Source organism: Malurus melanocephalus, unplaced genomic scaffold, assembly GCF_030028575.1.
Source record: "Malurus melanocephalus ecotype Western Australia unplaced genomic scaffold, MMel_1.1 scaffold_378, whole genome shotgun sequence".
In the NCBI taxonomy this organism is placed as follows: domain Eukaryota; kingdom Metazoa; phylum Chordata; class Aves; order Passeriformes; family Maluridae; genus Malurus; species Malurus melanocephalus.
Genome location: NW_026623610.1, coordinates 223,174 through 236,101, shown reverse-complemented (window position 1 = coordinate 236,101; position 12,928 = coordinate 223,174).

Below are 12,928 nucleotides of genomic sequence, written 5' to 3'. Positions count from 1 at the left end.
AAGGTACTCTTGGAGTAGAGATCAGCCCTGTGGTTATTTTGACCAGACTCACCTCAACCCCATGAGGTGCCAGTTCAGGGRTATAAATAACCTGGATCTCCTCCACCATAATGAGCCAGAACAAAGAATGARACTTATCTATGCCCATTTCATTCGCTGGGGAGGTCTAGGTGTGAGGACACAATGGGCATTTTATTCTCCTTGTGCTCCAGGGCAGTCCAGGAACATAACCAAACCCACTGTGATCTGTAGCACCTTCCCAACAATCCATTGTGGAAACCAAAACTCAGTTCAGGTGTGTCCCAGATCCTTTCCCACCGTGGCATTCCAGGGGCAAGGGAGCAGCCTGAGCAACATACAGACAATGAGACATTATCTACATTTTTCCCTCACCTGAATTCCTCCTGAGTTCCTGTTTGTGTTGCACCAGGATACGGGGCTGGCAGGGAGGGAAGAGGGAAAGGAAGGACCTTCATTAAATACTTCAATGAACTTGACTGAGGGGTGCCACCAAAGTGTGCAGCTCCCAGATGATGATGTGGAAGTGTTATGCCATGTTTCCCTCCCATAATTACAATTTAATCATGTAACAATTATTAATAGGTTGTGATTGATTGTGACCTTTCACTGCTGCAGGATGTTGGTCGTTAGGAAGAACTGATTGATAACTGGAGCTGTCGTTTCGCCACACAGAGCCCTTCCACAGCTTTTTGAAGGCAAATGAAAATATTTAAATAAATAAGCCTTTAAAAGGTTCCAGCTCACTCTCAGTAGACTCCTAACCCTTTCCTGTCCTCACTGTGCCAGCTAGCAGAGCAGGAGGTTGCYAGACAGCTATCTCAAAAGGCATCATTTGGGTGCTCTAAACCTCCAGAGAACCGTCCTCACCTTAGACCCTCTCCAGGTGGGGAGACACTGGTGAAGGACAGCATGGACCATTCCCTCAAGCTCCATAGGGACTGTTTCAGTTGGTGGCTCTGACACAGGGACATTTTCTGCTCTCTGACCCCTCCAAAGAGCAGAGAGCCAATCCTCAGATGGGATTTGTATCTGCTTAAATGCTTTAAAGAACTGTGGGCTGAGAGCCAGGAATCCACCTTTGAYTGCAAGCTCTGCCACAGGCTCTTTGCACATCCTGGGGTAAATCCCTTTGAACTTGTGGTGCGGGGATGGAATTTCTCCTGTCTGAATGGAAATGTTTCAGAGACAAGGACTGACCATTCCACAGGGATGCTGCCTTTCCATCCCAGTGGGATTCAAAGTGACCAAAGACCTCTTGGAAATTCCTGCAACAGCCATAAGGACCTCACATTACAGGCTTCATCTGTTTCCATCCCACTGAGAAACTCAGCAGCTTCCCAGGTGACTTTAGGCACTGCTTGATGTCAGCACATTAATAAACRGAGATCTGCTGTCTGACAGGACAAAGCCCTGCACTCTGCCAGCATCTGCCAGAAGTGTTGTCAAGCAACTATAACTGCTTGTAATTGAGTTCTCAGAAGTATCTGCCCTGAGGTGAGCCAAGGAGAAATTTCACAAATGACAATAATAGGTGTTTATGTCACATACACAGACAGAGCAAGCTACGATCACTCACTTGATAAATCCACCTTCAGCAGTGGTTGCAACAGCTTTGTCCTCCACACCTAAATTAGGGTCTCTCAGGCAGCATTTATTCCTCAGCAAGCAGAGCAGGTCTTCTTCTTGCCCTGMACTGAGCCATGCCTGGAGCAGATCACAGTAATCCATGTAACACCTTTATGCCACAAATATTCATAAATTTCTGCAGATTTCCAGACAGGATTCATTTTCTGCAGGCATTCACCCAGAACACCTGGAGAAACAGGGCCAGCCACATTGTTAGCATCAATCAATCCTGCTCTCTTGAAGTAAACACAGCTATGCCAACTTGCCCTTGCCAAGAATTAGTCAATCTTTTCTAAACTATAAGCCATTCCTTATTTACTTACATTATTCCCAGGTTACATTATTGTTTAAACTTTAAAACAGGACAGTGAAGATGGTGAGCAGTAAAAAAGATACATATGGATCCATCTGTAATATCCAAGTGCTGCTTCAAAATTGACAATTGTCAGGGTAAGGTACAGCAGGTTTGGGACATCTGCTCTGAGGATGGACACAACACAAATGTGGTCTGGCAGGGTAAGCAGCTTGTCAAAAACATCCCATTGAAACAATCCAGGAGCATAAATGAAGCCTCCCAAAACACAGGACTTTGTTTTAGCTTTTTAGATAAACTCCTAAAAGGGTCAGCAAAAATACCCAAACACCTGGGGCTGAAGTGTTTGAGCTAACATTTTCAAAATGGTTGGTTCTGAGGTCCAGAACCTAAATAGGCTTCTAACTGACAATGTAAGCAAATTGCCTCWATATTTTGAAGCTAAAGGCCATAGAAAACTAGTCCTCATCATGATTCCGTAGGAAAATGAGTGCCAAGAGACCAATTTGCCATTGAAAATAGGATTTACAGAATAAGAAAAGTGCCCCATTATAAATCTTCCAGAGTGTCTGCAAAATGCCAAGGAACAYCCAGATGATCAAAGTCTCCCACCATTATCCTTCCTTGAGAGGGCAGAAAGTGGAGTCCCTGAGACAGTCAGGACTTCTGGAGGTGACCTYCTGCAATGACCCCATGGTTTGGTCTGTGCAGACCTAAATACAGCCCTTCAGCTTCATCTTTAAAGAGCTACACATGAACACAAGGGTTGATCCTTTTCACATGCAACGTGCCTCTGCCACAAATGGCARCACAGACTCAACAAATGCTTCATAGACTCCCCTTCCAAGGGTATTCCAGTCTTTGTGCCCCAAATCCCAGCATCTTGACCTTCTTACTCTGAGATATTCTGCACAGGACCCTCTCCCCACATCACCACAGTGCTGTCCCATTAGAATTGCACCCCTGATTGCTGGCACACTGTTATTCACTGCTGATACATAAACATTGTATTTTCCAGTACAGTACTTGAACAACCCAGTTGCCAAACATGCTCTCAAAGAGGCATAAAGCAAATGTGCACAGAGGAATATAATGAGATCCCAGGACTGTTCCCTCCCCAGGGATGAATAATGCCAGCCCAACACAGGGCATATGAATTTGCCAAGGACTGACAACCAACTGGATTCTTGTACAGCTCTATCACTTCATGCATTTGTGGCCATGCAAAGGCAGTCAGTCTCCACCAGTAGCACAGGGTTACTCAGGATGGAGCTGAGGACTGGCTGTCCAGCCGTTTGCTGCTGTGTTTTSAGCTTAGAAGCTCCATGAAAGCAGCTCCCACCAGATGCCATAAGCCCTGCAGGAACCACTGAAGTTACTTGGACARCTTCAGCTGCAGCATGTGAAATGGGGCTGATTTATACCAAACTGAGGATTTGGCCCTCCACGTTGGAATTAGATACAAAGACTTGGAAAAAAAAAATTAATACATTATTGTTCTATGCCCATGTCTGAGGATCATCTGAGCAGACCACAGCCCATGCTGCAGATGGAGATGCAGCATGGAACCATGGAACGGTTTGGATTGGAAGTGACCTCAGGGATCCAGTTGGAAGATTGGAAGTGATCCTCAGTGCTCCAAACTCCCTGCCATGGCCACCTTCCACCAGACCAGATTGTGCAGAGCCACATCCAATGTGGCCTTGGACACTTTCAGGGATGGGGCAGCCACAGCTTTTCTGAACACCCAGGGCCAGGGCTTCACCACTCTCACAGGGAAGAATTTCTTCCTAGTGCTTAGTGTAAACTAGCCCTCCTTCAATTTGAAGCCATTCCCCCTTGCCCACATGACTGTGGCCCCAGTTTTTCCTTTAGGTATCTGCTAAATTCCACACTGCAGTTCAGCAGGGATGCCCTCCCTGTGCTTTCTTGGTGCTGATGAGCCCCGGGAGATTTGTGCTTTGACAGAGCTGTATTATTCTTGGCCTAAAGTTTACTTTTTCCAACATTTTCATGATCTAAAAAAGCCAAGGGCAGTCTGACACTTCTGAAGTCAATCCTGTTTTAGCCCATGACCAAACAGCACTTCAGGTGGATTTGGATTCCAGTATAGCCCAGTGTCTCCAGCACATCTGCCTGTGTGCCTGACAGGATTCACCTGCAGGTCTGCTCAGATATCACCTGGGGCATTGTGCTTCCACCTCCCTCCTGCTGCAGAGACACATCCAGCTGTCAAGGTCATCACCCCAGTCCCCACTGCCCCATCTGGCTACCTTCTGCTGGGTCAGAATTAGCACAAGTATTAGTGCCACTCTGTTTTACTTAGTTTTTAACTATGGAAGTTTCTGAAAAGCAGGTTTTTGTGGGTGAAGTAAATTTTCCATAGGAAATAATGAAAATCTGGTGARGAGATGAAAATCTGGGAAGGAGAAATGAGTCAAAAACTCCTTTGGATTTTTTCTTGTTTGGCTTTTTGATTTTCAATTTCGTTTTGGCTTAGGGTGAGGGGAGAGTAGGACACACAGTAGAGCAGCTCTGCATCTCCTACAGCAGGATGTAAACACCACACTCGGTCCTTTGCCTACTGAGATGTGGGATCCTGCACTGAGAGCAGGTTTGCCAGAGCCCCTCCCAGTCCTCAGCAGTGACAGATCATGGAACAGCCAGACTCCTCCAGCCTTGTGGGCTGCAAACTCATGAATCTGATTTACCTGTTCACTTTCCCCTTGTTCTTCCCTGAGCTCAGCTTTGGAAATTCAATGCTGGASCCTGTCTGGTCAYCCAGGAGRGCACAGGTRGAAAAGTGTGCTKGTTTGGGCTGAGATAGATTCAATTTTCTTTATAGTAGCTGGTACAGGGTTGTGATTTGGATTTGTGCTGGAAACAGCATTGATAACCCAGAGATATTTCCCCYACTGCTGAGCAGGGCTGGCACAACATCAGGGCCTTTTCTGCTGCCCAGCCCACTTCACCCCATCCCACCACTTAGGAAGCTGAAGGGGGCACAAAGACTTGGGAGGAGACACAGCCAGGACAGCTGATCCAAGGGATATTCCAGACCATATGGCATTATGCTCAGCATATGGAACTGGAGAAGAAGGCAAAAGAGAGGACATTTGGAGGGATGGTGCTTTTCTTCTCAAGTCACCATTATATCTGATGGACCCCTGTTGTCCTGAGGATGGCTGAGCACCTGGCTGCCATGGGAAGGGGGGAATGAATTACTGGTTTTGATCTGCTTGCTAACATGGCTTTTGCTTTACATATTGAACTGTCTATATCTCAAGCCATAGATTTTCTCTGATTTACTCTTCTAATTCTGTTCCTCATTCCACCAGGGGACAATGAATGAGTGGGGCTAGATCCTGGCTGGGGTTAAACCACGTCAGAGAAGAAGGTAATGATAAATCCAAGACAGCTGTAACCACATAGCCCTGGAAAGATGTTGGTGAAGCATCAGAGAAATGTTGAGCTGTAGGTGACGCCTTTTATCCCAATTTCACTCCTGATGTGAATTCCAAGACCTGTRACCAGTCAGTCATATCCAACCTAAATTAGACCTTTAGTGTCAAGGTGGTCACAACCCACTGAGTTTCAGAAACACCCTCACATGTAAGGAACCTCTATGCAGCCCCAGTCCACACACAAGACACAGAAAAGCAATATTTGTCACTGTGCARTGTTCCCTTTCCCACTCCACATCACCCTCCAGCCATCTGCTCACCTCCTCCAGCTTCCTCCCAGCTCACCCTGTGAAGGCAGTGGCTCTCTGCCAGCTGAGACTGTGCCTGCTGGCATCCTGGCTGTGCTCTCCTTTCCCCAGGGAGGTGCTGGGGCAGCTCTCGCTGTCTGCCTGGGTCACCTGCCAACCAGGTTACCTTGAGGCAGCCCAGGCTGGCTGGAAGTGGCAGCTCCTCCACTGGAGATGCAGATGCAGTGCTCTTGGTGGCTGAGGGTAGCAGGSTCTGCTTCTGAAGTGCTTGGAAACAAAGGGGTGTTTTGGAGGTCAGGCCAATATATGTAAAGCATCCAACATTTTTTTTACTTTCTAAATCACCTGAGTTGTTTTGCTTTGTATCTGAGACTGGCCCTTTCACATGAAGGGTGTTTGTTGATGTCTTTAGGTTATGCTCAAGGGCTGCACTGGTACAGAGCAGTGCAGAGCACAGACCTCCACATTACAGATTCACCCTTGTTCACCCATGAGCAGCAGAAAGCAAAGGCTTATCTCCAGTTCCTTGTCCTTGGAGCTATCTGGGATCAGAGGTGGTGTACCAGATGAAAACAACACGTCTGATCCAGTCCTGCTTGGGAGCATCCTCAGGGCTTGTTCCAGGGGATTTGGAAACAAACTGAACTTGAGGTAACAAACCATTACTAAAAACCAAGCCATGAACCAAAGCAGTAAAGAAGAAACATGAATGCTTCCAATAACCAGGACACACATACCTGGGACAGAGCAGTGTACGATCCAAGTGAAGGAACCTACTTTTAAACCACAGCAACAGCCTGTATCTRTGAGAAGAGCCGGGATACTGGGAGAAACAGAAAAGCCAGTTATGCTCTGTGAAAAGCACTTGAAAAACCTGCATGAGAACTGCAGGAAGAGGCCTCTTTTTTGGTAGAATAAAAGCCCAAACCAGAGTCTGAATATGCAGCRTGAYATTAGAAGGAATTTCTTAGGCAGCAAGGACAAGCTGAGGTCCTTAACCTGGTTAAGACCTAGGGTAGAGCCTACCAGAGTTCCTGGGAAGGGGGTTGTGTCATAAAATCTAAGCTACAATCCCTGCCCSCATTCAGGGGTGATGCAGAATTATCTAGGGATGCTCTTCTTATTAAAAGAAAAAAAATTTCTTTGCTTCAATGCCAACGAGTTACATAAAAATAATTCATGGCCAGATTAATGAGAGAAAGTAAGTCATTAGAAATCAAAAATTAGATAATTCTCTTGTAGACATGAGTGATGGTGAGAAATAAATTATATTTGGCTGACATTATTTAATTAGTTGGAATCATGGTGCTTTTTAAAATTTTCTTTGGTGAAGCATCTAAGGTTTTGACACATCAATGCCCAGCTAAATAACCTCAATGTCAAAGCAGCCAGYTGCATCTTGTCTGCCAAGCGATTTTTGGAGCATATTATTAAAATACTTCCTACCTTTGTTCAGGATTTTGGTGGCTACCAGCACATGACCTGTAACTTCTGGTGAAAACCCAGTATCCAGATTGCTCCTGAGGACACCTGTGTTCTCCCTACCAGCTCCTGGTGGGATGGGGAAAAGTTCAAGGCAAGAAAAATGGTGATGCCTTCATTGCTGAGAGCAGCTCAAGTAGGCAGGAAACCCTCAGCACTGCTGTAGTGCTGCTCATCAAGCATCTCAGAGGACTTACTGAGCATGAATAAAGCCTCACAATTAGAGTGACTCTATAAATAGTTGTAAATAATATTCCTGGAGGACGATGCTCTCCAGTTCTTAAGCAAATTGTTCCAGTGAGACTGGCTGATTCTTGCAATCCTATTTGTAAGCASCTTCTCAGGGGGAAAGAGTAAACTGTGGAGGCAGAAGATGAGATCTAAAAGTCCTTCAGGACTGAGTCATGCTCTGCTGGAAAATAAGGGAAAGCAGCAGGAGGAAAAGAGAGTAAACAGCTTAGTGAGAAGAGCTCAGAGACAGTGAGACCAATCAACCCAGTGCATGTTTGGGAGCACCTTCTGTCCCAGTGAATTAGGCTGCAGGACCCTGCAATCAGGTGTTTYAATGAAATTAATTCTAATCTGAAAAGGAGGGAAATCATGATTTACAGGAAGGTCTGAGGACTTGAAATRGCATAAGGTTTGATCCCAGCTGAAGGTACCAGCACAAACATTTGACACAGGAATTCCTCTCTCTAACAAAGAAGCCATTAAACAACGTGCTGAACAATTCCTTGCATAGAAACATTTGAATGATTTATAACCAATTAGTCACTATTATTACCTTTCTAAATATATGCATTAGGAAAAGTTTTAACACCATGGTTATTAAACACAGGGAGAAATTGGAGGATAATAGTTWAGCTTCAAATAAAGCAATTTGCAGACAGATCTAGTGGCTAAGTAACATTTTTGAAGGGGAGAAAAAAAGAACAAGCACTGCAGTGCCCTRGTGGTTGGGGAATCTCAGGCTGCCAGTAGCACAAACTCCCAGCCACCTGTACAGCAGGAACAAGGAAAATGTATATATATCATAAAGATACCTTCCTGAAAAGAGACCCCAGTGAAAACCTCCTCAAGTTTCAAGGTGCTTTTAAATGCATAATTTTGGCCCAAAGCTCAATAAATGTGGTTTCACCTATGAAATCTACCAACTTTTTCAATGCCTTTTTTAGCATGAACTCAACTCCAAGCTTTACCAGCAATTCTTGCCTTCATAGATCCTTCCAGACCCTTCCTTAGTGCTTACAGGCTCTCCAGATTATCTTTTCTCATTTCAACCTTCCCTCACTTTCCTCTGGGAGGTCTCCACACCCCCTGAGTGCCACAGGGAGATGCTTCTGCCCCCTTTCAGGAGGTGGATTCATCCCTGCTGTGTGTATTATCATCCCTGCAAGGTGATGCTTCTCTGGGATGCTGCCATCAGCCCAAGAACCTCCTCTAGAAATGGCAYATTCACAACCTGGAGACATGATTGATTTCTATGTTAAAGGAATAGCTTCTCACTGTGCTTGTATCAACACAAAGTAAGGCCACCTTGGTTATCGCCATCTTTAGCAGCAAACATTCAACAGTCTCACCTACCTCTTCACCAATCCATTTGCTTTCTTCAGGAGCTTCACCCTTCAGCTGAGGTTCCCAGAGCTACAAGAAGACCCTTCAGCTCATCTTCTGAGCAAACCCTTCTCTGTATTCAGGACCCTATGAACCACAGGCATCCTTATCCTTGTGTTTTAGATGCTCTTGCCAAAACAGCACCTGAGAATAGCCCCCAGACCAAACTGGGGGATAAATCCCCAACATCCACAAGCCCAGGTACAACTGGGAGTAGTTTTTAGGGAGATACAAAGAACAGGCCAGATGCTGAACACCACAAGGCCTCAAGGACTCATCTTGCCTTTCCTCTGCAGCACCAACCCCCCTGTGAAGGAAAAGTACCCACACTCTTTCCTATCCTAAAGTTAGCAGCTCTTATAAAATAGAGAAATGAGGGACAGGGGTCCACAAGCTGCTGCAAAATCAGGGTGAGCTCAAATCCAGGCTGCCTCCAGGACTGACATCTGCTGGGGCATTCACACCTGGTTTGGAATGAAATCAAGGAGAGGTGAGAATGAGGTAAGGAGCAGCTCAACTCCGTCAAGCTGAGGTCATCCAGCTGTGCTGCTTGAAAGTTTGGGAATGTTAAAGTAAAATCTACATATTTTAAAAATGAGACACCTATGAAGTTTAAGCATTGCCAGAGTCTGGGAGCAGCTAATTACAATTCTGACCAGCTGCAGGTTTCCAGGTTGAATTCTTCCTAAATTGCTAAATTAGATCTTGTACTCCATWCTAACTCCTTCTCTAGGTTTCTGAGAAATGGACAATCTGAAAGAGTTCTATCAATTACTCTGCAGCAGATGCAAGGCTTGAAAAGAAAAAATATTCATTTTTAATGGCATTTGGTACATTACAAAAATCTGTATCATTCTTCAGGTGCTGCTTTGTATAGCACTGGCCTGGGACCCTTCTGAATTTAATGGTAATGAAGTTTTATGCTGAAAAATGCTGAGTATGTAGGGAGCAACAGGAACCACTGGCGCCAGAAGTGGGATCAACATCACTACAGTAAAAGCAAAGCCTTGGAAAAGGAACTTGACACTGGAGAGGTTCCCCACTGCAGCTGTAAGGAACTGAGTTTGTCCTGCAGCATCCCTAGGCCCATCCAGTTTTTGCAGTAGGGCCAAAGGTAATCCCCACAGATCTCTTCCCTGAGACAGTGTTGGATGAAGATGTGTCCAGTGGGGCAGATCAGCCCCTACACAACAGACTGACCAAAACTCAGACACCCCACCCCAGGAAAGGCTCTGGCTCCACAACAGCCAAGTGCTGGATGGAGCCCACGATCAGGATCACGTCCCACTGGCCTCGTGCAGCTCCTGGGCACAGCCACATGGACAGTCCTGGCATGGACATGGCAGCACGAGGGGCAGCACCTCCAACCCCCTCCAAATGAACAGATGTGCCCGTCACTTCGTAAAATAGAGTTTTTATTTGTTCATACAAATAGTATGAATTATCAGAATTTCATTTTCCTAGAAACATCTTTCTCTGTGTAAAATTAATTTGTGTTGTACATACCACAAAATACTCCATATACATTTTTTTTTAGATTTTCATTTTTGTGGCTTTTTTTTCCTTTCCATTTTGTTCTTTTTTTTTCACAAATTGGCTACTACACTACAGAACCATGTTACAGACAACATATCACTAATACCTGTACTGCACTTCCAAATACAGGACTGAATGAAACTCAGCCATAAATTAATGTTGCAATGTGAAAAAAAAAATCAACCAACCAAACTTCTAATCACACGTCCAAGCTTAAGTTAAATAAAAAGGGCATTAAAAAAAAAAAAAAAAGAAATAAAAAAAAAAAAAAAAAAAAAAAAAAAAAAAAAAAAAAAAAAAAAAAAAAAAAAAAAAAAAAAAAAAAAAAAAAAAATTTTTTTTTTAAAAAAAAAAAAAGGTATTAAAAAAAAAAAAAAAAGCACTGATTCCAATATTAGCAACCAAACGAGCACCACAGGGAATTCACCTTCATTGTCATATTTGTTAGGTAAGGCTTTCTTACATTAAAAGTCTACTGCAGACTTCATTATGAAGGATATTGCATCAAGATTAACAATTTGCTTATGGTTAGAATTATTACTCACTCTCTGTATTTCCACTCTCCAACAAGTTTGCTCCACAAGAGCCTTTCACAGCAGGGCTTGATTATACAAATTAAGCCTGCACCCAGCTGTACAGGTCAGGAAGGCATTGGGATATTAAAAACTTGTTTCCAAAAAGTAGGAAGGAAGACACAGGGGATACAAAACTCTTCTGGCACTGAGCAGATGGCACATGCTCCAGAGGGAAACACCCAGAAAGGAGCCCATGCCAACACACAGGTCCTGGAGGCTCCACCAGTGAAACACTCAGGTAAGTAGCACAGCCAAGCCTGAGAACTCRTCCAAAGGCCAAGCAAAAAGGTCAAGCTTCTCTCCATGCATTGTGTAAGATGCTAGAAGGAAGACTGATGCTTTGAAAACACCMTTGTTTTTCCACCAGGAAGTATTTTCTTCTCAGTGCCTGTAGCACCTTCCCCTCAGTCACCCAAAAGCAGCAGGGTTTGGGATAAAGCAGACACACCTCCATTCACCACCAGTCCTGGCAACAGGGAACAGAGCCAAGAGCTGAAGCCAAACCCYTTGAAAGTGCATAGATCCACCAAATTGCTCAGGTCTGCAGCTGAATTCTGCAAGATCAGGGGAAAGYGGGGACTGTCAGCCTGAACAGCCCAGCAGGTCCCACATCCCACCTGTGCCCCTTGAAGTCGGACTGAATTGGCCCAAAGTGCCATCTCTTCACTAGAAGTGGCTCAGGGCAAGAAGAACTTACCCTGTTTGTGGGAGGACGTATTTGAAGGCAAACCCCAAGGAGGGATTTGCATCCTGCTCACAGTAGCTTTGTAGGCAGCTCAAGCTGATACTATGTTTAAAATCCCCCTTTTCTTGAGGTCACCCCCATGTGCTGAAACCCAAGTGTGAACCCACGCCCAGCAGTGCAAGTCACTAAATCCCTTTGGAGATGTGACACTGCTGAGCCAAGCCAAAAGCCCTCAGGTTTAAACAAAGCTCTGAAGGGCAGCTCTGTACCTGCAGATGTCTGCAGCAGACCCAGAGCCAAGTCTGCTCTTTGCTCKGTCTACCAGAGCAGGACCAGAYAGAGACCCAAACAGAGCAGCTCAGRCTCCRAGAAACRTTTTCATCACCCAACAGCCACAGCARAGAGATAGAATGGGCAGGCAAGAGTAAGAAGGCTGCAAAAGTAAAACAAACATTTGGGAAACATCACTGAATGGACCCCACCACAGCTGGGCACAGCTCAGAAATGGGCTGCTCCAGGGGGGAGCTGTGGAGATGTGCAGCGCATGTATTTCTATAGGCAGTGCATATAAAATTACATGYTCTGCCCACTGGTGTTTTTGTTGTTTCCAGTTTCACTCACACTGATCATGGAAGTGCTCCTACAGAAACACCAGCAGATGCTTGGTGCAGTGCATTATTTCAGTGCTACGGGTGAGGTGTTTTAAGTGTTGTTGCCCAACAACATCATAGTTCTGTTTCTGTTAAAAACTCAACAAGAAAATCCCTTCTGCTGCCGCCTTCCTCCAAAAATGWCCCGTCACACTGGCAGAACCTCTGACAGCAATCATAAGGCATCAGACACATATGGCGCTTATCGGGACCTCCTGAGCTCACAAAACACTGTCAGAGCTCTYAGGACAGCCCACCCAACCTGTCCTGGAGTTCCACAGCAATTGCTTCCAACCAAGGAGAAAGATTTAATTCAGGTTAATGGTTACCTGCTTGCAGCCTCCTTTCCTGCCTGGCTGTCACCCCTGTGCTCAGCCAGAACACCCCTGGACTGCCAAGAATACCTCAACCCCAGCATGCTTAGACACTCCCCTATTTTTCTACAGATTCACCCTTGCTGTTAAAGCAGCATTTCTTCCTGGCTCTAAGCAAATGCTGCTTCTCAGAAGAGACCTTGGATAGGGTGTTGGACCAAARAGTGATGGGAATTAACAGGGCTAAGGGTGATGTTCCCCAGTCTCATGTACTGGAGGTGCTGTGGTGGCCGTGGGACTGGAAGTAACACTGCCTGTGCCATATCCTGGGACACACTCCGTGCTGGGCAYGGTGCCAGGCAGACAACTGAGGTTTTCCTGTGGTTCTGCTGGTTTCTTT